A 27,041-nucleotide genomic window follows, 5' to 3' on the forward strand; every position below is an offset into this window, starting at 1 on the left:
CAGAGCTAAACAAAGAATTCACAGCTGAGGAATGCCGAATGGCTGAGAAACACCTAAAGAAATGTTCAACATCTTTAGTCATAAGGGAAATGCAAATCAAAACAACCCTGAGATTTCACCTCACATCAGTCAGAATGGCTAAGATCAAAAACTCAGGTGACAGCAGATGCTGGCGAGGATGCGGAGAAAGAGGAACACTCCTCCATTGTTGGTGGGATTGCAGACTGGTACAACCATTCTGGAAATCAGTCTGGAGGTTCCTCAGAAAATTGGACATTGAACTACCTGAGGACCCAGCTATACCTCTCTTGGGCATATACCCAAAAGATGCCCCAACATATAAAAAAGACACGTGCTCTACTATGTTCATCGCAGCCTTATTTATAATAGCCAGAAGCTGGAAAGAACCCAGATGCCCTTCAACAGAGGAATGGATACAGAAAATGTGGTACATCTACACAATGGAATATTACTCAGCTATCAAAAACAATGACTTTATGAAATTCGTAGGCAAATGTTTGGAACTGGAAAATATCATCCTGAGTGAGATATCCCAATCACAGAGAAATACACATGGTATGCACTCATTGATAAGTGGCTATTAGCCCAAATGCTTGAATTACCCTAGATGCCTAGAACACATGAAACTCAAGACGGCTGATCAAAATGTGAATGCTTCACTCCTTCTTTAAAAGGGGAACAAGAATACCCTTGGCAGGGAATAGAGAGGCAAAGATTGAAACAGAGACAGAAGGAACACCCATTCAGAGCCTGCCCCACATGTGGCCCACACATATACAGCCATCCAATTAGACAAGATGGATGAAGCAAAGAAGTGGAGGCAGACAGGAACCAGATGTAGATCGCTCCTGAGCGACACAGCCAGAATACAGCAAATTCATAGGCAAATGCCAGCAGCAAACCACTAATCTGAGAACAGGACCCCTGTTGAAGGAATCAGAGAAAGAACTGGAGAACTTGAAGGGGCTGGAGACCCCATATGAACATCAATGCCAAGCAACCAGAGCTTCCAGGGACTAAGCCACTACCTAAAGACTATACATGGACTGACCCTGAACTCTGACCTCATAGGTAGCATTGAATATCCTAGTAAGATCACCAGTGTAAGGGGAAGCCCTGGGTCCTGCTAAGACTGAATGTGATTGTTGGGGGGAGGGCGGCATTACGGGATGTATGGGGAGGGGAACACCCATAAAGAAGGGGAGGGGGAGGGGTTAGGGGGATGTTGGCCTGTAAACCGGCAAAGGGAATAACACTCGAAATGTAAATAAGAAATACTCAAGTTAAAAAAAAAGAATAAAATTAATCACAAAAAAAGAAAGAAAGAAAGAAAAGAGGAAGCTGGTGATAATGTAATAGAACAAGGGGGCCATGTTACAGTTTCTTCAAGCAGCAGAACTCAGCAGGTTCAGCCATGTGTCTCTGGCTTTATGTTCAAGAGGAGAAGGAGACTACGGGGAGAATTGATGCTGGTTAGCTGGAGCTAAGAGATCAGCATCACTGAGGTGAAATCTTCTGGGAAGTGTTTCTGAGAGCACAAAGAAGCTGTGCTCCAGAGATCGCCAAGGTTGTACCTCGTGCTGCAGCTGTACTTGGTAATGTGTAAGAGTCACCGAAGTGGTACTGGTTTTAAAGGCATGAAGGGGTCATGAAGAGCAGCTGAGGCTGGGCACTGTGATTAAGATGAAATGTCCGATTGGTTTTATATTGTCTTGAGTGTTGTTGGTGATTAAATGTTGGGTAAAGAAGGAATTATGGAAACTTTGCTTACCTCTGGTCCGACTGACTTAAAAATGAGCCCAGTGTTTAGCACCCAGCATGTAATTTCTAGTCTCTGAAGGCAATGGAACTCTTGTAATCATGAGAAAGGGCTTCACTGAGCAGATTTTACTGACTGGAGAGCTAAGAGATTGGGGCAAATACCTTCATAAGTCGTTGAGAAGTGACCACTGAGGGTCCACTATAATAATCAGAACAACTGTATCATCCCCTTCAAGGCTCAGGGCATGTTGTGGAGGAGGCGGCACAAAGCTGGTCAGAACTGGAGTATCGGGAGGAGTGCTGTGCATCACTGACTTCTGGATATCTTCTGTACAGTGCAGTTCTGAACACACAAAACAAACCAAAATAAACAAGCAAACAGCATGAAAGTAGGCAGGGCACTCGGGAAGAAGAAGGGGAGGGGAGGAGTGGGAAGAGACAAGAGGGGTAATAGGGGTTGAGTACACACAGCATATTGTATGCACTTAGACTGTTGGAGATTTAAAGGTGGTAAAGTGATTTCTAATAGTTGAAACAGAGGTGACAGTGAGAGAGATAACAGTGCAGGTGCCTACTTCCTCAATTGAAGGAACAAAGGGGAAGCGCCAAACAATTGCAGGGGCTATTCATGAGAGTGGCATCTTGTGGGTGCTGTTGAGGTCAATCAGATTTGGCTTTTTAAAGTGTGAAGGAAGTGTGAGTTCCTTACAAGGGGACTTTTACTTGTACTGGGTACTGGGTATGTTTTGTTTTTCTTCTGTGTCCCACCTTCCCACCCTGCCTCCGCCCTCCCTCCCTCTCTCCCTCCCTCCCTTTTATGAACATGAAGAGATTCTAAGTCTAATTCTTGTAAAAAAAAAGTCTGTTTTTTCCCTCCCGGTCTCTTATTATTTATTATTAAATGCCTAAATCATAGCTTTTGCCCCTTCCCTCACTAGCTAGTAACTTGCTTAACCCACTCAAACTATTCTTTGCCATCCACATGGTTAGTTACCCCTCTACAGAGTCATCGTGCCTTTAAGTCCAGGGTGAATCTCCTCTATATTCTGTCTTCGGTTCAGCTACCTGCTGGTTTATATCCACACTCATCTCCTCTGTCTGTCTCCTCAGTGGTTTCTTCAAGTGTCTACCTCAGAGTCTCATTGAAATCTCTCAAGGTCTGTCCGTGAGTCTACTTTTATTCTCTATTTAAATTTTGTATGTATGAGTGTCTCTGTGTATGAATGTTTGTGTATGTATATTAGTGTGTGTATGTGTGTATATGAATGTGTATGTATGTGTCTATGACTGTGTGTATATATATGTATGTGTGTATGAGTGTGTATATGCATGTGTGTATATATATGTATGATGAGTGTGTTTATGAGTGCATGTGTGTGTATGTGTGTATACTTGAATGTGTGTGTATGAATATGAATGTGTGTATATGAGTATGAGTGCATATATGTATATATGTGTGTGAATGTGTATATGTGTGTATGTGTATATGAGTGTGTGTGTGTGTGTGTGTGTGTGTGTGTGTGTGTATGTGTTTATACATGGAGACCAGAAACTGGTGTTTGTTACGTCCTCCCTCATTCTCCATTTTATTTTTGACACAAGGTTTCTCGCTGAGGCAGGAACTCACCAGTTGGCTAGATTGGCTGGACAGCTCCAGGCTCCAGCTCTTTCTCCTTGCCCTCTGTGTTGTTACTGAGAGGCACTCTTGTACATGTTTTAGAAGGCTGGCAAACTGAACTCAGGACTTCATGCCTGTGTGAAAGGCATTTATTGATGGAGGTATCTTCTTAGCCCTTCCTCAATTATTTTTGGTAACTATTTTCTGTAATATTTTTTAAAACTAAGCAAATGTTGAGGACTTGTTTCTGACATGCTTTCGTCTATGTGTGCATGTTTGTGCTGACCACAATGCTCCATTTTCTGTTTAATTCACAGAAAATATAACATTTCTACTTAGACACATTTTTAGCATTTGAACGTGTCCCCTTGACCTCCATCCAGGCTTTATTAAAAACAACGTCAAGGCTGTTGCCCTGTTTGAAGACCACCCATGCTTTAGAAGCAGCCTTTCGTAGCACTACTTTCTGCGGCCACCTGTGACGGTCGTCAGCGTAGATAGGGCTGCAGCTGGTGGCCGAGCCAATCTCTCAGCCAGCAGGAGCCTTTGGAGAGGCGCGTGGGTGGGGCTGGCTCCGCGGCTGACCTTCATGAGACTGCGCATGTCCAGTCTCGGCGTTTTCCCAAAGACCCACAGCAAGGTCCACTCCCATACTCTGCCTCACACCATCTTCCTCCCATGCCAGTTCTTGCCATCTCTGCATCTGTCTAGTCCTCCACCTGACTTCTGTCTCGTCCTCCTTTCTCTTCCATCTCCTTCGCAAGGCTTAGACGTTTCCCATCCTGCAGTCCTCTCGTTTAAAAATAGAACTAATCAAGTCCTTTTCTGCACTCTTCTGCTTATCTTTTTGGCACAGTATTTCTCATTTGTTTTATAGCTCTCTCGCCACCTGTGACCTCATACAGGCTAACAACATAGTATTGTTAATTTTTTAGCATGGGAAGGGTTAGGGTTATTGTTATTATTATTATTTTTGTTGTTGTTTTTATGCCAAAGCTTCCCACAAATTTAATATGTAACTGAGGCAGACTTTCAATTCCTGACCCATCCTGACTGCATTTTCCAAGGGCACAGATTAAACCACTTTTTATTGTGTGCGTGTGCGTGTGTGCGTGCGCACGCGCATGTATGTATAGGCCAGAAGTTGACATCTGGTGTCTTTCTTTTTTTTTCTTTTTCTTTTTTTTCGGAGCTGGGGACCGAACCCAGGGCCTTGCACTTGCTAGGCAAGCACTCTACCGCTGAGCTAAATCCCCAACCCCATCTGGTGTCTTTCTTTTTTTTTTTTTTTTTTTTTTCCGGAGCTGGGGTCCGAACCCAGGGCCTTGCGCTTCCTAGGTAAGCGCTCTACCACTGAGCTAAATCCCCAGCCCCCATCTGGTGTCTTTCTTTATGGACCCCTACCTTATTATTTTGAGGGCAATGTCTCATGTTGTGTGAGAGTTCACAATGAATTCAGTTAGGCTAGCTGGTCAGCAAGCTCTGGGGATCCTTCTGTCCCTACCTCCGTGAGGCTAACAAGGTTAGGCTGCTACTTCCTGCTTTTTGTCTGGGTGCTGCCAATCCAAACTCAGGTCCTTATGATTGTGCAACCAGCACTTTATGAACTGAGCCATCTCCCCATCTTCTGAGTCTTATTTTTAATGATTTGAGTGGCTTCTTTGTTGGCTTTCCTGAGCTGTACCAACCCTCAAGCCTACGAAGAGAATAGAGAATTCTGTTTGCCATCACTCCTGTCTTGGCTTTTGATACTAGACTGGTAGTAATCCACGTGGATAAGTTCAGCAGCGTGCGTGTGATAGCACACAGGGAGAACCGGCAATGAACTATTTCAGGAGTTGGCCTGCTCACACTCATGTCTTGTTCCTACTGTTTCTTAAAAACAAACAAACAAACAAACAAACAAACAAAACCAAAAACTGCTTAAACTTTTTCTGCCCCAGATTTTTTTTCTCTAGAAGGGGGTCAAAATTATGAGGCTTAAGTAACATTTTGTGTATACATTGATTTCAGCACACTAAAATCACAGTCAGGATAGCCAGTCATTTATAGAGTAAACGCATGGTTTGTTCACTGATGGTAATTGCTCCTAGAATAGAACATTGCTTATAGAGGTGTTTGATAGTATTATATCCATGAATGAATGAATGAATGAATGAATGAATGAATGACAGTGTTAGATGTTGAAGATTGTGTGATTTCTGTCTTCAGATCTCACTGGTTGGGAACAGAAGACAAAGATAAATGTTAAATTGTGCTTAAGGTGCTGCAGAAATGGTTCTGTCAGTAAACAGCTGTGACAGCAGGAGGGCTTGAGTGTGGAGCTCCAGTATCTGTGGGAAAAGCTAGGCACGCATGGTGATGCAAGTCAGTAAACCCCATGCTGGAGAGATGGAGACACTTGGATTTGGAGAACATTATGGACAGCCAGTGTTGCTGGGCTGGGGCACTTCAGGTTCATTGAGAGATATTGTGGTGGCTTGGATGAGAGATGCCCCTCATTTACTTAAAAACTGGGTCCCTGTAGATGATACTGTTTGGGGAGGTTATGAAAACTTTAGAATATGTAGGAAACGCATAATGGGCTGTGGCCCTTTGAGAGGTCATGAGTGCACTTCAGCTCTCTGGTTCCTGCTTGTGGGTGGAGACAGCGGCCCTCTTCTTCCAGCTCTACTCACGTGATGCCATGTCATCCTTGACCTATGGGCTCTAACTCCCAGAAAGCACAGGTCAAAATCAACATTTCATGTATAGGCTGCTTTTAGCCATGGTATTTTATCATAGCAGCAAAAAGTAAGACTGTCTCAAAACCAATTATGTGGAAAGTGATAGATGAAGACACCCAACTTCTACCCCTGACCTTCACACACTACACACATGAACATGTATACATGGCATGTCACACACAGATTTAAAAAAGTGGTAGGGAGTATTAGCGTTTAGTGGAAGAGACTGGGTGTCTCTTTAAGATGGATATCTGTAGTATGTATGTGGCTAGTCAGAATGAATTTCTATCCATCCACCCATCTTCTCCTCCCTCCCTCCCTCCCTTCCTCCCTCCCTCCCTCCCTCCCTCCTTCCTTCCTTCCTTCCTTCCTTCCTTCTTTTTTCTTTCTAGGTTTTCTAGATTGACTGAGAGCACTTTCCTCAATTCACTAAATTATTAGAGGTATTTTTAGCTTATGGCTTCTACTTTCCAATTTATGGTTTTCACTGTTTGCTGACCCTTTCTAACTCAATACTTTGCGTTTTTTTCCCAGACATCCTTCTTGTGGTAACCTTAGATAGATTCCTGCATGAATTCTACCAGCCTCCACCTTCCTTTTAAACAGAGTGCTGTTGTTAGTGAAAGTTGCAGACCTAAAAATACAAGGGGATCAATAACTGTTGTGTTATTGAATAATTTTATCCTGCTCTTGGAAAATATTGCTCAATTCAGGGGAAAGCATATCAGACCTACAGGGAACAATGAGCCTGGGGGTGGATCTCAGTGCCTGCCTAGTGTTCATGAAGCCCTGACTTCAAACATCAGTAAAACACACCACACACACACACACACACACACACACACACACACACACACACACAGAGAGAGAGACAGAGAGAGAGAGAGAGAGAGAGAGAGAGAGAGATACACATATACACATATATACCTTTCCTTATTTTTTGGCATTTAAAAAGAAAAGAACCATTTAAGTCAAACAAATATTGGTTGAACTTAAATGTTTATTTTATTTTTAGATTTGTGGTTTGCTTATAATTTTAGATATAGCTAATCAAAGGAATGATTAAATTGTCCCTATGACAATAATCAAATTGTTTTTATACGGGGTTTCAACAATTTTCTTTAAAGGTTAGTTTATATTTTGTGTTTGTAGTCTAAAAGTCAGATGTTAATTCCTCGGGGCTATTTTATATCAAAGCACAGGGTACAGATCCCTATGGGAGCCACCATGCAGTAGTGATTGTGATTTTATCAGATGTGGTGAAGAAATGGATGTGTGTACACAGCAGGTGGGTCATTCTTACTGAGTCTGCTCATAAGTCTTCAGTGAAGAAAGGTACACATTAGGTGACTATATGAACTTTAACTTGGATTAAAAAAACATAAAAGGTCAGTGATCAAGAACAGATTCAGCTCTTCCCAGTGAAGGAAGTTTGGTTCCCAGCACCCACACTGGACAGCTCATAACCCCCTGTAACTCTTAACTTCAGAGCTCTAACACCTTTTTTTGTATGGAGTACATGCATGCACACACACACACACACACACACACACACACAATCTTAATGATATGAGAAAAAACAATGTGTTGTAATTACTACTTTAAACACTGGAACTAAGGGAGGGGAGAGAGGGCTTAAGAGCACAAATTCTAGACTCTGGATTCTAAAGGTTCTTGAAACAGATCTTGGCTCTGTTTTTGCTGGCTGGGTAGCTCTGGACAAGTTTTGTTTTGTTTGTTTTGTTTTGTTTTGTTTAGATTCAGAGGTCTTATCTGCAAAACACAGCTACTATTGGGTTGTTGTGCAGTCACAGTGGTCAGTTAGAGGAACAGAGCTGAGAGAGAAGGAATAGTGTTATGGGAAGAGATTTACTAGATCGGCTTATGGAGGAAGTGCTGGTTACTCTAGCAGAGGTTGTCTGCATTCCAGTGAGGCTAGGGTCCCATTGTGAACTTTTCAATTCACAAAGCTGGATGTCTCAACAGTACCAAATTTGGTGCTGGAGGCCTGGAGGACTCTGGAAGAGTGACTGATTTTTAGTATGTGTTGGAAGGCCAAAAAAGCTGGACTCAAAAGCTTTGAAGAGCTTGGCACTGGTGGTGGTGGCAGCGGTGGTGGTGGGGGTAGCAGTGCAGATGCACTCATTAGCAAAGGGCAAAATTAGAGTAGGCAAAAACAGCCTTGTCTTGCCCTCACATCTCTTTAGATCTGGGGTACTATAGGCACTCCTCATGCTGGAGACAGGCTTTTCTCCTCAGCTTTTCCTTCATGGAAATGTCTTTCTAGACCCACCCCGAGGTTCTTAATAAATTCCAAATGCAATCAAGTTGGCAATAAATACCAAATTTAAAAGATTATATATATGTATGTATATATATATTTCTTTTTTTTAAAGATTTATTTATTTATTTTATGTATATAAGTACACTGTCACTGTCTGCAGATGCACTGGAAGAGGGCATCAGATCTCATTCAGATGGCTGAAAGCCACCATGTGGTTGCTGGGATTTGAATTCGTGACCTCTGGAAGAACAGTCAGTGCTCTAACCGCTGAGCCACCTCTCCAGCCCCATATATATATATATATATGTCTTGCCACAGCAATGGCAAATAATGGGAAGGGGCTAAAGAGATGTTTGCCATTGGTTTTCTAGGCCAGCTAGGACATCTTAGGCTGGTTGTACCATTTCTTGCATTACTCTAGTTATCTACACAACACATTGCTTCGAGGAGGAAGCGGGGTGTTTAATGAATGAATCACTGAGTAGGCAAATGTGCTGTGGGAGGCGAGCCATGGATACGTTCTTTCTCTTACTACAGATTGTCTCAGAGAGATACATGCTCAGACCACTGTTTGTTCCAGACCGTAGATATTTATGAATTTAAAAGTAGCCATTGTTACTTCTTTTTCTTTCAACCCCACTCACTTGTCACATCTTTGTGTTTTCTCAGGATGAGTGTGAAGAGGGTATGCGGTCAAGGTGGGTAATACTTCTAAACACTATTGTTCAGTTTTGTCAAGATGCATTTCAGGTAACGAAAAATCTACCCGTGAAATGTGCAAAATGGACAGAGCTGCGCAGCCGCTAATTTAGAATATCTCTTTTTGTTTCTGTGCAGTCCTGGTTTGAACTTTACTATGAAGTGGAACATTATACTCCACGGCCCTTTAGTGTGTCTTGTTTTGCATCATGATGTTTTCAAGGGCCCTTTTTGTGGCAGCATAGGTCAGCCTTTGCTTTTTATTATCAAGTAAGATCTGATTTATAAACCGGATGTCCCATTTTTCTTTGTTAATAACTTCTTTGAGAATTTTGTACAATACGTTTGGACTGCAGTCACTTCCCTGTCCCATCTTCTCCCAAATCTACATGCCCTTCTGTACTGCACAACTTCCTGTTCTCTCTCTGTGTCTCTGTCTCTCTCTGTGTCTCTGTCTTTCTCTGTCTTTGTCTCTGTCTCTGTTTCTGTCTCTGTCTCTCTCTCTCTGTCTCTCTGTCTTTGTCTCTGTCTCTGTCTCTCTCTCATCAAGTCCAATTTGTATTACCCATATACTCTTGGATGTCTGATCACCCTCTGGATGGTTATTGATCTACCAGGGGTCACATTCTTAAAGAAAATGGACTCTCCTTTTTCCCACAAACCACCAAATGTGAACAGCTCCTCAGCGAGGGGTGGGATTTTATGCCCATGTAGGGTATGGGCTCCAGTGTAGGTCTGGTGCACACTGTAAGTACAACCACCATGATTTCATATGTGCAACTGTACTGCCATGTCTGGGAAGCCCACTGTGTCCTTGTAGTTACCCACTGCTTCTGGTTCTTACAAGCTTTATCCCCCTCTTCCTAAACGATTTCTGAGCTTTGGGAGGAGAGGCTGTAATGTAGATGTCCTGTTTGAGGTTGAACATTCCATGGTCTCTTATTCTCTGCAGCTTGACCAGTCTGGGTTAACTGCCATCTACTGCAAATAGAAGCTTCTCTAGGGAGGGTTGAGAGAGACCCTAATCTATGGGTATAATGGATAATGGTAAGTCATTAGGAGCTGCTTTAACACTGTGTCCATTTAGCAGAACAATAATAGGAGGGTCCTGGAGATTGAACTCTGGATGGTTGGCTTGGCAGCAAGCATCTTTACCTGCTGAGCCATCTTGTCAGCCCTTCTCTAGGGATTTTAAAGAAACTCTTGTGGTTTTTCTTCCAGAAACACCAGAGAGACATATAGGAGTGAAATCACTTCTGAGCTTTTCAATGACAATTTAAAATGACTAGGTATAATTTTCCCCAGCTTTCAAAAGTGCTTTGCCTTCAAGGTGAGAAACAATCCTCTGATTTTCTTGAAGTTGAGGCCTCTTCTAATGCTGACCCTAAAATAAGACCTTTTCAGGCAGATTTTGTTTTGCTCTAAATGTGTAATTTCCCAAGAGACAAGATTTGCGAAGTCTGTGCCAATCAGGTTGGTTTTGTTCTGAAAATCAGTCCTAATTTTGTGGCTGTGATTAAAAGAAAGAAAGAAAACAAAAACAACAACACGCTTTCTCAATGGGGAAACAAAGGTCTGGCCAGGTTCAGGGCATTCATGCTGCCTCAGTAAACGTTTGTTCAAAGAGCTGGAGGTTGATTTGAGGAGAAACCTGCAAAACTAACCCGAGGAAGGAAGAGAATACAGAACCCAAGCCACAGCAAACAAAAACCCAAGTAACTGCTTTTGCATGAGCTACAGTGTAAACAGCGACAGACACAGAGACCTGATGCTTCAGCATTTAGACCCAGATGCTCGGAAGGCATTTGGGAGACAACTTGGGTATTTAAGGAGATGTCTTCAAGTTCAGCAAGAGTGGGCTCAAGCTGTGGCTAAACTCGGCTTCGTTGTATGAACTTAGACAAGAATGTCTAAAATCAGGGTTGGGGATTTGACTCAGTGGTAGAGCGCTTACCTAGGAAGCGCAAGGTCCTGGGTTCGGTCCCCAGTCCCGGAAAAAAAAAAAAGAATGTCTAAAATCTGTGGTGTAGAGTTCTTTAGGGAACGGCTAGCTGTTAGGGATTCTGCCGGCTATGATCTGTCTCAGCCATGAAAGAGAGAATATATGCTCATTTACATAATATTTACATATGTCTGGTTCTTTATTTCTGGGGAAGGGAAAGACATTGTTAGGGTGAAAGGTGATTTTAGTGATGTTAGTCTTGGATTTTTTTTCCCATCCTCGATTGTTCTCAGTAACTTCTTTCTAATAGTGTATCCATCATTCAATACGACAGGTAACTAAGAATCTTGGGAAATGAAGGAGACCAGTGAGGTTTCTGGAAAAGTATTGTTGGACCCTGAATGTTTCATGAAATCATTCCTGAGAAGTATCATTCAAATGTAGTTTTTTTTAAAAACCATATCCAGAGGTTAGGCATTCCCCCTCCGTGTTGAGGGATGGGGCCACCCACCTATCTCCAAAATTTTAACCCAGAATTGTTCCTGTCTAAAGGAACTACAGGAGCAAAGAGTGGAGCAGAGACTGAAGGAAAGGCCATCCAGAGACTGCCCCACCTGGGGATCCATCCGACATACAGACAATATTGTTGATGCCAAGAAGTGCTTGCTGACAGGAGCCTAATACAGCTGTCTCCTGTGAGGCTCTGCCAGATCCTGACAATACAGATGTGGATGCTCAAAGCCAATCATTGGACTCAGCTCGGGGACTCCAATGGAGGAGTTAGGGGAAGGACCAGGTAGCTGAAAGGGCTTTATCTGGAATCAATGGGAGGGGAGGCCCTTGGTCCTGTGAAGGCTTGATGCCCCAGTGTACAGGAATGCTAGGGCTGTGAGGCAGGAGTAGGTAGGAAAGCACCCTCATAGAAGCAGGGTAAGGGGGGTCAGGATAGGGGATTTGCAGAGGAAAAACCCAGAAAGGGGATAACATTTGAAATGTAAATAAATAAATAAATAAATAAATAAATAAATAAAATATCCAATTAAAAAAAGTCAGCATATGTAAATGAAGCTGTAAATTTAGGAACACCAAGGCAAAACAACCCCAACAGAGAGTTGCTATTCAAGCCAGGAGACTTAACTGATAAAATGCTATCCAATTTAAAGTAAAACTTTAGCATTCCCAGAACAAACATCCAACATAAACACAACTGTTGACAAGAGCTTCACAGTATTTTCCAAAACTGTAGTACACTGGCCAGTTGGTGCACTAGCAAGAAGGTAACCAAGAATGGGCTAAAGACTTTTTATTTTGTAATCAGCTCTACACAGTACAAGGCTTCAAACAGCATCCCGTAAGGGTCTACTACTTTACCCAAGCCATTCAGTGCGAAATATGTTTGCATTTTCTTCTAGTGACATCCTTAAGATTTTTTCTCCCTATATGTTTAAGCAATGGGGCTGGCTCCCTATTTTGGTTGGCAAATTTTGTAGCTGTGTCTCTGGTAGAAGACAGCCAATAGCACTCTGCCCTTGGTGCTGGTGAAGGAGCCACATAGCAACAGAGGCTTTTAGCGGCTACTACGGGGGGGGGGGGGGGGGGTTGCTAAAAGCAGCCATTCCAATTAGCAGTGAGAGCCAGCACCTGGTGTTACTCAGAATTCTGTCCCTTTTAAGGCTGATTTTTTTTAATGTAATCTATTTTTACTTTAAATAACAAAAAAATCTTCCTCATTCTCTGGGCTTTATAAAGAAAACTTAGTAAGGGCTCATGGGATCATTCTGAGATTGCTTATTGATACTGATTTAGAATGTGGGGGCATGCTTGGTGAAAGACTCTTCCCAATGGCAGAATTTGGAAATGCTGTTTTCCCTTTCATCACTTCCTGGTTTTGGCTATGATTCATATTGATGATATAGTTGTCTTCTTAGAAACTATAACACTGCCGCAGGCTGGCAACGTGTGTGGGGTTTGCTACCACACTTGGCATGGGGATGATAAAAAAAAATGATAGGTCTGAACTGCAAATATGTAGCAAAAGAGTATTCTTTTCAAGTCCCTCTTTCAAGGTGTCAAATCAATTCAATGGAAAGAACTGCGACATAGTATCTAAGCGCCGATGTCAGGCTAGCAAGATGGCTCAGCCGATAAAGGCACTTGTGGCATAAGCCAAATGACTGGAGTTTGATGCCCTGAAACGGAGTAGATGGAAGGAGAGAAAAGACTCCATAAAGTTGCTCTTTCTGTCTCCACATGCACACAGTACACACCCTATCACTTTCTCCCCCTGCGTCCCCACACCAGATATGCTACTATCAATATATGACACTTTTAAAAAACCGTTTTCAGCATTTTTCTCTTTTAGACATTTGATACCCCTGTTTATTTACAATGAAAAAAAATGTTCTTGGATATTTTGGGTAGCATGGTGGCTTTCTTGTTTTTTTTTTAAGACAAATATTTATTTATTTATTTATTTATTTATTTATTTATTTATTCATTCATTCACCGTGTACATGTATGAGTGAGTGCATGTATGTGTCCCAAGCTTGTGTAGGACCCTGTGGAAATCTAAAGAGAGCATTGGATCCCCTGGAACTGGAGTTACATCAGCTGTGAGTCTCCATGTGGGTGCTAGGAATGAAGCCCAGGATCTCTTCAAGAGCCGTACTACCTTTAACCACTGCACAACCCCCCCCCCCAACACCCCAGCTTCTTTCTGGCCTCTGTTTTAAGGACTTAAAAAAACCCAGAATAGTATCTCTTGAGACAATATTTTCTAGAACTAAGTTTTAAGATGACTGATAGACAAGTTCATCTTACTGCAGCTGGAGTGCATCTCGTTCCTTGATTCTTGGTCAGAATTCTTTTCTTTTAAAAAGCCAAAACCACTGGAGTAACTAATCAACTCTAATGTAGAACCTTCATCTTTGCTCATCACACCCTGGGATTCACCCTCATGAGATATTAATGCGTCCAGTCCACTAATATCATAGCTGCAGTGTGGCTTCTTCAGCTGCTGCCATGCTGTAACTCCCAGCTTATTACCTCCCATCAAATAGATCCACACCACATGGGTTTGTACTGCTAACCATCGAGAACCAGACAACTATTGAAATCTATAAAACAGTTTGGGAAAATTACTCAGATTGCATGATCTCCAAAGTGGTTCTCTGCCTGATTTCTAATGGGTGGGCTCCCACCAGTTTGGGTGCATGAATAATTGACAATAGTGCTTGTGGACTAAACGTGAAATCATCTAGGTGTGATGAGAGTCTGGCAAGACTGCCCTGCATGAGCTTTCTAGATTGTGCCGTTCCTGACTTACGTATGAAGTTATGGAAGCTCGTGGTTAAGTTTCCAAATGGTAGCCCCTCTTATAGCTTGTTATTAGTGTTCACACCTGCCTACCTTCCCTCTTTGCAGCAAGCTGTCAGAATTCATTATGTCCCCTCCGTAGCATGGACCTGTTCTGTGGAATGGGAGCAATGCTCTAACCTAGATCACATTGTTTAGAACAGCACAGAACACAGGTGTGCGGAGAGCCGAAGTTGGGAAATTGAAAACATTCACATAGCCATGGAGAATCTTCAGGGACTTGCAAGCAATTTGATAAAATATCTGGAAAGTACATGGAAATAAATTTGTGCTTCAGACCTACAATCAGGAAAAGAAAGTTAAATTTATAATTAACAAATAAAAAAAACTAAAGCCACTTGTAACTTCTAGAGTATAGAAAAAATATATCTGTGAAACTTCCCACTGTTTGCTTGCTAAGAGCTTTGCTATTAAGTCACTCATTGGGGAGAATGTAAAAATTTCTATGTATTCATATTTTATTAGTTTTTTCCCATTGGTAAGAGTTCAAAAGAGAATGATGCTTCTATGCAACTTATAGACTGTGGGGTAACGTTTATGAGACAAAGAATAATTGAAGATAATAATCTTTCCTCTATGAATTTTGATTATTTGGCCAGACTTGTTTGACTTATTTTTTTTGATTAACATACAATTCTTTTTTTAAATTTTTCCCCTCCCCTTCTCTATGGGTGTTCCCCTCCCCATCCTCCCCCCATTGCCGCCCTCCCCCCAACAATCACATTCACTGGGGGTTCAGTCTTAGCAGGACCCAGGGCTTCCCCTTCCACTGGTGCTCTTACTAGGATATTCATTGCTACCTATGAGGTCAGAGTCCAGGGTCAGTCCATGTATAGTCTTTAGGTAGTGGCTTAGTCCCTGGAAGCTCTGGTTGCTTGGCATTGTTGTTCATAAGGGGTCTCGAGCCCCTTCAAGCTCTTCCAGTTCTTTCTCTGATTCCTTCAACGGGGGTCCTATTCTCAGTTCAGTGGTTTGCTGCTGGCATTCGCCTCTGTATTTGCTGTATTCTGGCTGTGTCTCTCAGGAGCGATCTACATCCGGCTCCTGTCAGCCTGCACTTCTTTGCTTCATCCATCTTGTCTAATTGGAGTTTGACTTATTTCTTAAAAGCTAGTTGACCTGTGGGCTGTTGGTCTTCTTTGATGTTACTTGTGACAAGGGCCAAGTCTGATAAAGTTCTTTAATGACTTAATCAAAATTAGCTACTGGAACACTCTTGCAACCATGAGAAATTTCTTATTTCTGTACTTCTTAATCCTAATCCTAACCCTAATACTAGCCCTGCCCTGCCCTAGCTTTAACACTAGCCCAAAATCGAATCCTAACCCTAGACCTACCTTAGCCCTAATCCTAATCCTAACCCTAGCACTAACCCTAAACCTAGCCTAAGCACTAATCCTAAACCTAGCCCTAGCCTTAGCCCTAACTATAACCCTAATCCTAGCCCTAACCCTAGCCCTAACCCTAACCCTACCCCTACCCTAGCCCTAACCCAAAATTTGAGTCTCTAAAGCAGGGACTGCCTGGGAAACTCTTTCTTCTCTCCTTTTATCCTTCACATCTGGTATAACGGTTTTAAGTAAATGCCATGGCTCACTTTCATCTTGGACACTAGACCTGCCCATCCAACTGTCCTCTTGATATCTTTCCCTGGTTTTCTAAAGCTTTCTTACATGTTATGTGTATAAAACACATCCCTACTCTCTCTTGGAAGGTCTTCATCACACAATGGATTTCACTTTGATTTGTAGAAGATCCTTTCTTCCAGGCACAGCTAAACTTGGGATAATTCTCAGCTCCTCTAATCCACACTGCTCGCCCAGACAGAAGAGAATTCTGCTGGTCTCATAAGAATGTATCTAGAAGGTAGCCCATGACAGGCATCCTCCAGTCTTATTCCAGGTTTCATTGTTCTCTGCCTGGAGCATTGTGCTATCTTGGAGCTGCCTCTTTTACCTTCCCTTCTGGTCAGAAAGCAGCCAGCTCTGTCACATGAACATGGAGCTAGATGGTATCAGAACTATTTAGTATCTCCTGGTTACCTCTAAGTTCATTCAAAGTAAACTGCCACTATCTCATCCTCATGCTTTGGGCTGCTCCATTTCTTTTTCTTCCATCTTCCTTCTTTCTTCCCCCCTCTACCCACTTTCTTCTCCTTCCTTCTCCTTCTCCTTCTCCTCCTTCTTCTCCTTCTCCTTCTCCTTCTTCTTCCTCTTCCTCTTCTTTCTCTTCTTCTTTCTTTTTCTTCTTCTTCTCCTTCTCCTACTCCCCCTCTCCCTCCTCTTCCTTCTCCTCTTCTTCTTCCTTTCCTTCTCTTCCCCCTTCTTCCTTCACATCTCTTTTTCTTTCTTCTTCCTTTCTTCTCTTCTTTCTTTTGACAGGGTCTTCCTCTATAGCTCTGGCTAGCCTCAAACTCATAGTGGTCTCCTGTACACAGAAATCACAGTTATGTGCCACTACGTCTGGCTTCCCTTGGACTTCTTACTGATTCGTGCTCTCTCTGCTTCAGGGTACTGGTCTCTTTGGCTTCTGGTTGAATGCAATGGATGTACCTCTGATCCAGAACGTTTACATTTCTTGTTTTTTCAAACATATCCCTTCCTCCTTTCTCTCCATAAGGTAATGATTCCAGTTTCACCTTGATTATTTTATCTGAAGTGGAAACTTTCTCTGTATCCCACATACACACTTTATAATTCACTTTGTTTGTTTATGTATTTATTTAAATGTATTCATTACTCTAAAGTAGATATAAGGACATCTATAAGGACAGAATTCTGTTTTGTCCAATTCTATGTTGCTAATATTTAAGACACTTAGTAGGCATTCAATTTATGTTTCATTTTCTGAATACAATGAGAACAATACATGATATTTCCTTACCATAAATTAAATGTCATAATTTATTATCATTTGACTCAAGGAGAAGGAAGATCCCTTCCTTCTCTTCCCTGTGTGTACAGGGGAGGGGGAGTTCAGGGCTTGCAGAAGCCTTACCCAGATTGAACTCAGTTCTTCCTGACTACCAGAGTGGGCTCCATCTTCCCTCCTCAGTCAAGCCTGTCTGCTTGAATATACCTTTTCCTAGTGCTGACGCTATTTCATCGTTCTGTCAAAAACCATTTAAAATTACAGAACAAGACTGTATTTCTTTAACTCTGACCTTATAAGACTCTCAGTTTTATAACTATTTAGAGAAAATGTGGAAAGGTTGACTGTGTTTGCTGGCCCTGGTCGTTTTATTACTCATCTCTATAAAGAGGTTTTAAAAGCACATATTAAAAAGTTTCCATCTCTTTCATCTCTTACTTTTCTCCTCATCTTCTTTTCTTGGGTTTCAAAGGGTCCAAACCGAGACACCATGAGTCTGGAGGTAATGTATTAGACCAGGCTGGGCCAGAGCTAGCCCCAGTCACTGTACAAATAACTGCCCTGTGCAGGAGCCACCATGCTTATCATCACCAAACCCCCAGCTGTTCTTCTGCTCAGGGTAGCTGTCTCATGTGGCCCTTGTTTGTTTGTATTTTTCCAGGTCTCGTTCCTCACATCCAGCTAAAGCTAGACTCAGATGAAGGTCTGGATTCTGAGAACATGTACTGCCAAGGAGATGCCTCTGGGTGTGGGGTGGAGAACTGGGATGGCAGGTGGTTTTTCAGAAAACCTGATATGCCAAGAATGACATCACTCACTTCCCATACCAAGGCAAAGGCTGAACTTGAGGAACGTTTAAGTGTGCTTTTAAACACAGAGGTCGTTTTGAGGGCTCCTTGCTGGATAGCATCTGCCCTCAGCAGTATCCCCAAATGAGGCAGTCTGTAAACATTTACATCACCTAGTGGGGACTTCAGAACTGCCAAGTTTTGTACTCTCCTGAGTCCCCCAGAGTACTTTGTGTTTGTAGCATCCAAACTCTTCATCATCTTGGGTCTTGACCATTTAGCATTTGACAAATGCGTGTTAGAAATTTAGTCGGGATTTCTGTGCAATCTTGTTAGGCACAGGCTGACTTGTTTGGTTTTCCTAAATAGAGCTGGCAAACATGCTGAAGTGCAAACTGCTTTATTATGACTCAGGCCTCACAGGGCCTTTCTCTATCAAGACTACTTAAATATGCCTGTCACCTCTGTCCCCTTTTATACATCTATTTAAGAACCTTCCACCAATTTGTTCTTTATAATTTGTTCTATCATGATTCAAGAGAAGCAACAGTAATGACACATTTAGCATCAGAAAATTGTAGCATGGTTGAGCTCCTGAGGATGTTGGAGAATGCCAACCACTTACCCCCCAGAAGAGGAAAGTGGGGTGAAGAAGGGCGGTGACTCATCTAAGTTCCCACACTGATTTTCTGGCAGGGTTAAACATTTGAAGCTGCTCTTCCTAATCTCCTGTGAGTGTTCTTGTCATCAGAAAGATTGAAAGATGAAAATTACCACAAATCTGGGAAAAACAGCAGTCACCAGAACATCAATAGTGACAAACTCATCAAAGTATAGCATGTGGGCTAGAAAACCAAACACAAAGTATTCCCATGGTTTCTGTTGCATGAGATAGAATGTCCCAGCTGATATGTTGACACTGTGTTTTTTTTAAAATGTTTATGATCATGTGTGTGAATGTGTGCATGTGTGTCCCATGCCCATTCCACACTGCCTGTGAGTCAGTCAAAGGACAACTTTGTAGAGCTGGTTCTCTCCTCCTACATGGGTTCCTGGGATAGAACTCAGGTAGAAACCACCACTTACCTACAAATGGAAAGTGAGAGTACTTTATTTTGCTTTTTGTTGCTGCTGTGTTTTGAGTATTTATGTCATGTGTGTCTCTGTGCCCTGACAGATGTTAGTTTACTGACTGACTCAGTAGTGGTGTTATTCATTCCATTAGACAGGTAAAGAACAGAGCAGGTTCTCCAATGCTGCAAAAGTATACAGGTTTCTCACCAGAAGAGGAGGGTTGCTAGCTGGCAGAAAGCCAAGCCAAGGAGGTGAACAAGAGTACAGTGGCTTTTAAAGACACACAACTTTCATTCATTCACAAATTCAGCAAAATATGCAGCAAAAAAGCTCAAAAGAATAGCCAGCCTTCAAGGTGGGAGGCTTAGGGATCAGAAAGAAGATTATAATACACTGTGCTAAGTACAATGTAGCTTAACCTCAAGGGACCAGCATGGTCTTAGAGAGACATCGATGCCTGGAACATTACTAGAATTTTGGCAGCGGAAGAAAGGGCAGCCATGTGGGTGAGAGGACAGAGGCCGAGGACAGCAGGACAGCAGGACAGCAAACAGACTGTTCAGTGTCTGGGGTGTCAACAACCTCTCAATTTTCTTTCCTGGTTGGCAAGGAAGGAATCCAAGGACCTACCCTGTGTTCAGGACCGAGTGACTCGGAAGGGCTCCCAACAGTCTTGCTGTGTGTAGGGCTGAGGAGGTTCCTGGAAGGTAAGACTTTCAGTACTCACACAAGGGCCATCTTGGGCAAACAGACCCAGACAGTTGGACATGGTATCTTTATGTGGGGATCTGGCAGCTGAATTGAGGGCCTGTCTGCTTGGTTTTGTTTTATTTTCCTGTTGGGTAAGGTGAACATGTTAACATGAGAGAGAAGGAAGGGGAAACATGGTGTTTGTAGATTGAAAAATGACGTATTTGGTAACAGATGTGTTCATACTGTGAAGAAGGACGTTAGACATTGAGGACTAAGAAAGGACCCAGAAGAGAACATACAGTAGGTTCTGAGTATCTGGTGAGAGATGGCAACTGACTGTCTGTCTGTCTGTCTGTCTGTCTGCCTGCCTGTCTGCCTGCCTGTCTATCTATCCATCCATCTCTCTCTCTTTCTCTGTGTCTATCTGTGCATGTATCATTTTCCTGTCTATCACTTTCATGGTTGATAGAGCTCTGATCTATAGAAGGTGTCAATCTGGAGCAATAATGTTGGAAATTTATGGAAGAAATAGTACAGGAAACAACTTTAATCGAATTTCTAAAAAAGGTGTCAGCAGTTCATTAATTCTGATAGAGATGATCATGTGATTGAATTCATTAAAATTAAATTTCCTACCATTTAAAGATATTCATTAGTCACAGTGATAATCGCTGAAGATGGAATTAGGTTATTTCCTCTAAAAATTGTGTTATATTAACCTATTCAAACCTTACTGCTTGCTACATGTTTTAAAAATTAATCTTCTTTCTAGGGAATGATTGCACAAACCTGACATCTCAGCATTTGGGGGTGGAGTCAGGAGGATCAAAAGTTCAAGGTTAGCTTAAGTTTGAGTCAGGCTGTGCTATGTGAAATTCTGTCTTAAAAGAAAGCAATCTGCTAGGGTGTAGTGGCCGATGCTTATCAACCTAGCACTAAGAGGCTATGGAATCATGAGTTTCAACTTTGACTCTATTGTACAGTAAGGCTGTGCCCATAAAATAAGACAAGATGATAAAATAAAATAAAATAAAGCCAAGGTTCATTTTGAGAGCAAAAGGCTGTTTGTAGACACAGCACTTCAGGTGACTGTGTTAGCATGACAAACCTTACCTATCTGTTTCTCTGACTTCAAATCAATTGGAATAGCACTGTGCAATAGAAATATGTCAGCCACATGTCATTTTTGATGTCTTGGCGACTACATTTTAAAAAAGTAAAAAGAAGAGAGAAACTAATAAAATTGATCTTAATAATATATTTTACTTGGAAAGATACAGTTAAAGCATCACAATTTTAACTTGTAGTCACCGTAAAATGGCTGAGATGTATCATTTGTTTTTGCTTTGTACTATCAGTAACTCTAAGCTTCCCAAGTCAAATGACAAATCTTTATAGAGATGTTTGACTTCAATGGAGATTTTTTAAATTAGGGCATTTGAAAAAGCAAATTACTGTATCAGAGCCATTAGAAGCATATTTTAGTTTTCAAGTATTGGCTTGCATGACAACTTGGAATCTCAAATTTACTTTAATAGCAGAACCTAAAGAGTTATGTATAGAAACTTAGAGTGGTTTATTCAAGTGTTGACACACAAGAAAACTAGCTACTCGAGTATTATAAGCCTTGTGATTAGTGTTTAATAGAAAGAAGATCATGGCAGGTGCCTCTTCATAAATACATACACGTATATTAATATATGTATATATGTGTACATATAATGTATATACATATATAATGAATATATACCACATATATATGCCTATACATATGAATATACATATACATGTTTGATATATATCTGAATATATGTGTATCTAATCAAGTGTTATTTATATCTGAGATATTTGCTATGGCAATTAGCAGACGCACAATTGGATAAAATCTTACAAATTCTGTTGTATTGATAAGCAGTTTTGAACCTTGAGTATATATAGCAATAGATCTCACCATAGTACTGTTCTGACTATATTATCACAACCTGAAGTGGTAGCTGACATCCTTTAATTATTGAACAACAATTCCAAGCTAAATTTCTTTTCTTTTTTTATTGATTTTTTTTCATTTCAAATGTTATCCCCTTTCCCCATTTCCTGTCCATAAGCCCCTATTCCATCTCCCCTTCCCTGCTTCTATGAGGGTACCCCCCCACTCCTTCCAGCATCCCTGCCCTGACATTCCCCTACACTGGGGGGTCGAGGCTTGGCAGGACCAAGGGCTTCTCCTCCCATTGGTGCCCAACAAGGCCATCCTCTGCTACATATGCAGCTGGAGCCATGGGTCTGTCCATGAGTACTCTTTGGATAGTAGTTTAGTCCCTGGGAGCTCTGGGGAGTTTGGTTGGTTGGTATTGTTGTTTTTATGGGGTTGCAAACCCCTTCAGCTCCTTCAATCCTTTCTCTAACTCCTCCAATGGGGACCCTGTTCACAGTTCAATGTTTGGCTGCGAACATCTGCCTCTGTATTTGTCATGCTCTGGCAGAGTCTCTCAGAAGATAGCTATATCAGACTCCTGTCACCAAGTACATTTTAATCAAGGAAAACAGTCTTTGCTCAGAAAAGGTCAACATAATCTCTTGATCATGGCTCTGGTTTACTTACTTACAAATAAAAATTCTATGGAGGCATTATCATTGGGTTGAAAAGTGGTCTAACCAACTAAACTATTAGGCTTAAGAATAACAAAGACTTGGCCAGACAACTTGTATTTTAAGCACTTGCCACAGATGGTGATGCGGAATGGGACAGCAAGGACATAGGATACGTTAGGTTTAAGATTTTGAAAGCAGTTTTAGGTCCCCCACTCCCACCCCCCAGGCTTGCCACTTCCTATCCCTGCCCTCCCCACCTCCTACCTTTTCTTGCAGACATTAGTTTGGTCCCCTCCCTGTAGGTGGCAGCACTTTCTTCTTGACAGTACGAGTACTTTTCCCTTGGATTCCTGCCGTTTTCGTAGAATTATCATTCTCTAGAAAATTCTTTGGAAGCGTAAGTCAGAATTTTCAGTTCTATTGTTGTTCTGCCCACTGCTTCAGGAAACAGTCCGTTTGCCTCCTCCCGGGAGAGGTCCTCACCGCTCGCTGGTTGTAGAGTGGGGCAGAAGAGAAGTCAGGCAGGTTCAACTTAAATCCCTTAGCATTCCAGTGATCTGCCCAGGGCCATCCCTCCCACAGCGATCTGAATGACAAGAGGAAGTTTCTGTCTCCCGTAAAGTGACAATATTATCCTTTGTTTTCACTTTCCACTTAACTTTGTCATCGGGCTCTTCAGAATCCCCACGGAACCTGATATATTGCATACACACAAACACACACACACACACACACACACACACACACACACACACACACACGAATGATAATCCACATCAAACATTAAGGGGACTTTATACAGTGTAGCTAAGGATAATATTTTAAAAGTTCACGTCTTTACATTTAGAAATACCCTTCTCCTCTCTCTTACATCATGTTGACGCTAAGATTAAGAGGTCATTATGTAAGGAACAAGCACCGAGAGGAGAGAGATGGAGAAATTTAGTTGTGTTTCCCCAGGACTGGCACACATCCATGCCCAGCACACCAGTCCTGTGTGGAACCCAGCAAACTGTGTGTGGATATCTTGATTCCCTTTGATTGACAGTTTAAAATCATCGGCTCTCTTTTCTGTGATTTTTACCCATTCTGTTCCCCCAGCACAACCTCAATGCTCTATTTGAATTTTAATCATAATTTTTCTTAGTTTAGTTTCATGCCAACATTTTACTGTACCTGGTATAATGAGTTTAAAGTGCTATGCTTTTGACTCAAGTATAAAAAAATCAATGTTTTTTTTTAAATATATTCTTTAATTCTTTTAAACTTGAGCACATGAGATGGATGGTTAATGGCTTACAGCAGAGAGAAAAGATGGGAAAGGGGAGCTAGCTATCCAGGCTTGCACATGCCAGGAGCTCTATTAAGTCCTTTATCATATATTTGCTTATATTAACTTATAAACCACAAAGCATTTTCTAAAATGAAGAAACTGGACTAAGAGCGAAGCTATCCTTGTCATCTTGCAAATGACAGATTTGGCAGAGGAAAAATCTACTGAAGTGCTTTTACGGCTCCTGCTTTCAGTGAGGATTCCTTACAAGGACTCATTGTATATGAAGGCATTAGAGAACAGAAAATACGGTGTCGCATTTCCATAATCTCTTAAGCTTCATTCACATTGAGTCATTCGTCCATCTGCTTTTTTCCCATTTGGGTTCCTCTCCAAAATGTAGCAATTGCTCAAAATTTACAACTGCGCTCTTATTTTTCTTCTTTAGTCTTAATAATCGCACTCACCTTCTCATACGTACGGTGTTCAAATTTACAACTTTGTCCTCGCACTTCATCAGGGTAGGACAACCTCAGCTTAAGACTGAGTTTATTTTTCTGTCACAGAAATTCTAGTGCAAGTTCCTCACCTGCTTTCCCAAGTGACTCTTTATACTGGGGTGATGCAGGGGACCACACCCTTCATCTGGACCTATTTTATGTCTTGGGCCATTTGGACAGCCATGGGAAGCCTGTGAACATCCTCTCAGAATGATGTTCCTAACTGAACAAGAAGACAAGGATACAACAACGTAACTCAAATTTAATGTCAATTTCAAATTAGTGGCAAGCAAATATATCGCAAGGAAGGATCTTCAATTATGCAGGATTTGAAAGACAAGCAAGGGAAAAGTAGAACACATTATTGTAGATAATGCTTATGCTTATCGATGAAAACTATGCCAAATTCCAGTTAAAAGTCAGTAAAAATAACAGATTTTATTTCCTTATCTGAAGTTCATGAGACTCCCTGAATTGTGCAGGCTCCAAAGTCTAGTTCTTGATTATACAGTGACTAAACCTTTCTTACAGAGTCCTCTACTGGATCTTATGCTGGGGGTCAAAGGATGAGCAAAGCACTATGGGACAATAGGAGTTTTTTTAAGGCATACAACTTACAATCAGAGTTCAGTGGACTAAGTATATCATTGTCCCTAGACTTGAGAGGATTGGAAAAATCTACTTCAACAATGTATCCAGGAGAAGGCAAAGCTTCTGGGACCATGGAGAACTTGGAAAAAGAAGCTTCGATAGATGCTGAAGTTGGCAAAGGCAAACAGACTGAAATAAAGTATCATCCAAAATCTCAGGGGCAGGAGGAAGAAATCTGAGGGATACTTTCATCCAAGCCCAAGAGGGATAGACTAGTAGAATATACTTCCTATTCCTTTCCTAAAGCATTCAGAACAAACGACATCACTTCTGTGGCATTACTCCAGAATTTGTAACTTGAAAAGGACATTGGAAAACCTCAAATTGTGTGAGCATGTTACAGGGAAATGATGACACTTTTCAAAACTGTGCAGACCGTGCACTATTCCAGATCAAGGAGAATAGCAACATGTTGGCAAAATTTGGGTGTGATTCTGATTGAATGTTGGATCAGAAAACAGGTCTTGATAGATAGTGGCAACGTTTGGATCCAATCTATAGCTTTGAAAATAGTGGTGTATCTAGGTGGATTTTCTAATTTAGTGAGGGTACTGTACTCAAGTAAGAAAAAAATGCCTTTGTTCTTGGACATACATATCAATATGTGCAGTTTGCTTTCAAATATCTCTCAGGAAAAATGTAGACAATATGATAAGAAAGTAAGACTGACAAAAGATGCTGTTAGAGGAACCAAGATTGTGTGTGTGTGTGTGTGATATATATATATATATATGGACATTTTGTTTTGCTTTTGCTTTGTTTACATATGGCATTAAAAATAATTAAGCCTGACTTTTAAAAACAAACAAGTTGATAGAAACTTGCCTGTGCTTCTAGTTTCTCTTTCTCCAAGACTGCTAGTAACAATCAGATTCATTGCTGGTATTCTAGTTAGCATTGGAATAAGTCCTTGCATTCCTGGACCACACGGAAGGACACGGTGTATCATGCTTTGGTCATTGTTTGTGGTAATAGCCAATCTGTGCTTTAGTGTATGGATAGTACCTGGTAGTTAACAGGGAGCACACACATTCTGGAACATTTTCATCACACCATCTTCTGTAGTTTAGACAAACTCAAATGCTAGGAATATCCAGTGGGCTTTGTCAAAACCCTACTGGGCTATCTGGACTGGGAAGCTTGCTTTTCCAAGGCAATTTTTGAAAGCATCACTTCTGGAACTGTAGTAGAAAAGATCTCATTAAATTCCCTTAGTAACAAAGATCTAGTGAGGCATTTCTAACTCAAAGGCCATCAGTCAAACACGCTAAACTTGGAACTTTTTGAGTGTCAATGTAATTGTCCTGTGTGGACAATTCAACACCCAACCTCCTGTGATGGGATATAGGCGAATATAGGCACACAAGGAATATTGCACAAATCCCTTTATGCATTCTAAAATATAAAAAAAATCTCAAATCTTTCTGGTCCCAAACATTTCTGAAAAGAGCATTTAGGCTATTACATTAAATGACGGTGATTAAATGATCACCAAAGAGGTGATCTTAGAACATTCGTCTTTATTTATTTGTCTTATAAAGGCACAGCTAGGTACTGAGAGGTCTGTTTCTACTGTTAGAACTATTAAGGTAAGGGTGAGTATAGTGCTACACCTGTTATGCTAGAATTCAGGAAACTGAGGCAGGGTTATTGGGTTCTGCCTGGGAAACATAGTGAGATGCTATCTCAGAAAAAAAATATTGGCTCTCTATTAACCTTAATTCAGATCTTTAATATAACTAGTCTTGACTCTGAATCACACATGCTCTCCCAACACCTACTAGCAAGATGGTAGAAGGGGAGGCTAAAGTCGAGTAGATAGTTCTAGAACTTTTAAATTATAATTTGACATATATTTAGGAAAACTGTTGTTACTGTTTTCACATATATTTTAATTAATGGCCTTGGATGTTAAATTTATTAGAACTGTCAGTTTTGTTAGAAATCAAACATTATAAACAAGTAGGGAAAAAAATGCTCCCAAACCAAAGGACCCTGACACATTAGAAAAGGCTACAAATGAAATCTAGTTGAGACTACCTGCCCTCATTCTACCTGATAGAAACACAGGAATTTTAGTTGTATATGGGAGTGAAGAAAACTTAAACTCATTGTCAATGTCCCTTTAGTTGAGGACTTTTGGTGTGGATTCTGTCTGCTTTGTTCCTATGGA

General features: G+C 41.4%; 1 protein-coding gene and 1 long non-coding RNA gene across 7 annotated transcripts in view; one reads left to right on the top strand and one right to left on the bottom strand.

Annotated features, from left to right (window-relative positions):
• Positions 1-22,803, bottom strand: part of LOC148006931 (uncharacterized) — a 54,196-nt gene extending 31,393 nt beyond the window's left edge. Inside the window, exons 1-2 of one of the 2 annotated variants that reach the window (XR_015649184.1) lie at positions 22,709-22,803; positions 1,945-2,125 (exon numbers count right to left, since the gene is read on the bottom strand). This is a non-coding gene — a long non-coding RNA (uncharacterized LOC148006931). The remainder of the gene's footprint in view (positions 1-1,944; positions 2,126-22,708) is intronic. The other variant, XR_015649183.1, reaches the window with a different exon arrangement.
• The window catches only part of Esr1 (estrogen receptor 1), a 392,546-nt gene that overhangs the window by 68,810 nt on the left and 296,695 nt on the right, over positions 1-27,041 (top strand). Inside the window, exon 1 of one of the 5 annotated variants that reach the window (XM_087622513.1) lies at positions 19,675-19,866. The exons of 3 other annotated variants lie outside the window; for them this stretch is intronic. The gene's annotated coding sequence lies outside the window, so the exon portion shown is untranslated. Of the gene's footprint in view, positions 1-19,674; positions 19,867-27,041 lie in introns of those variants that run through there. One more of the 5 variants, XM_087622452.1, reaches the window with a different exon arrangement.

Source organism: Rattus norvegicus, chromosome 1 (genome assembly GCF_021556685.1).
Source record: "Rattus norvegicus strain SHRSP/BbbUtx chromosome 1, alternate assembly SHRSP_T2T, whole genome shotgun sequence".
In the NCBI taxonomy this organism is placed as follows: domain Eukaryota; kingdom Metazoa; phylum Chordata; class Mammalia; order Rodentia; family Muridae; genus Rattus; species Rattus norvegicus.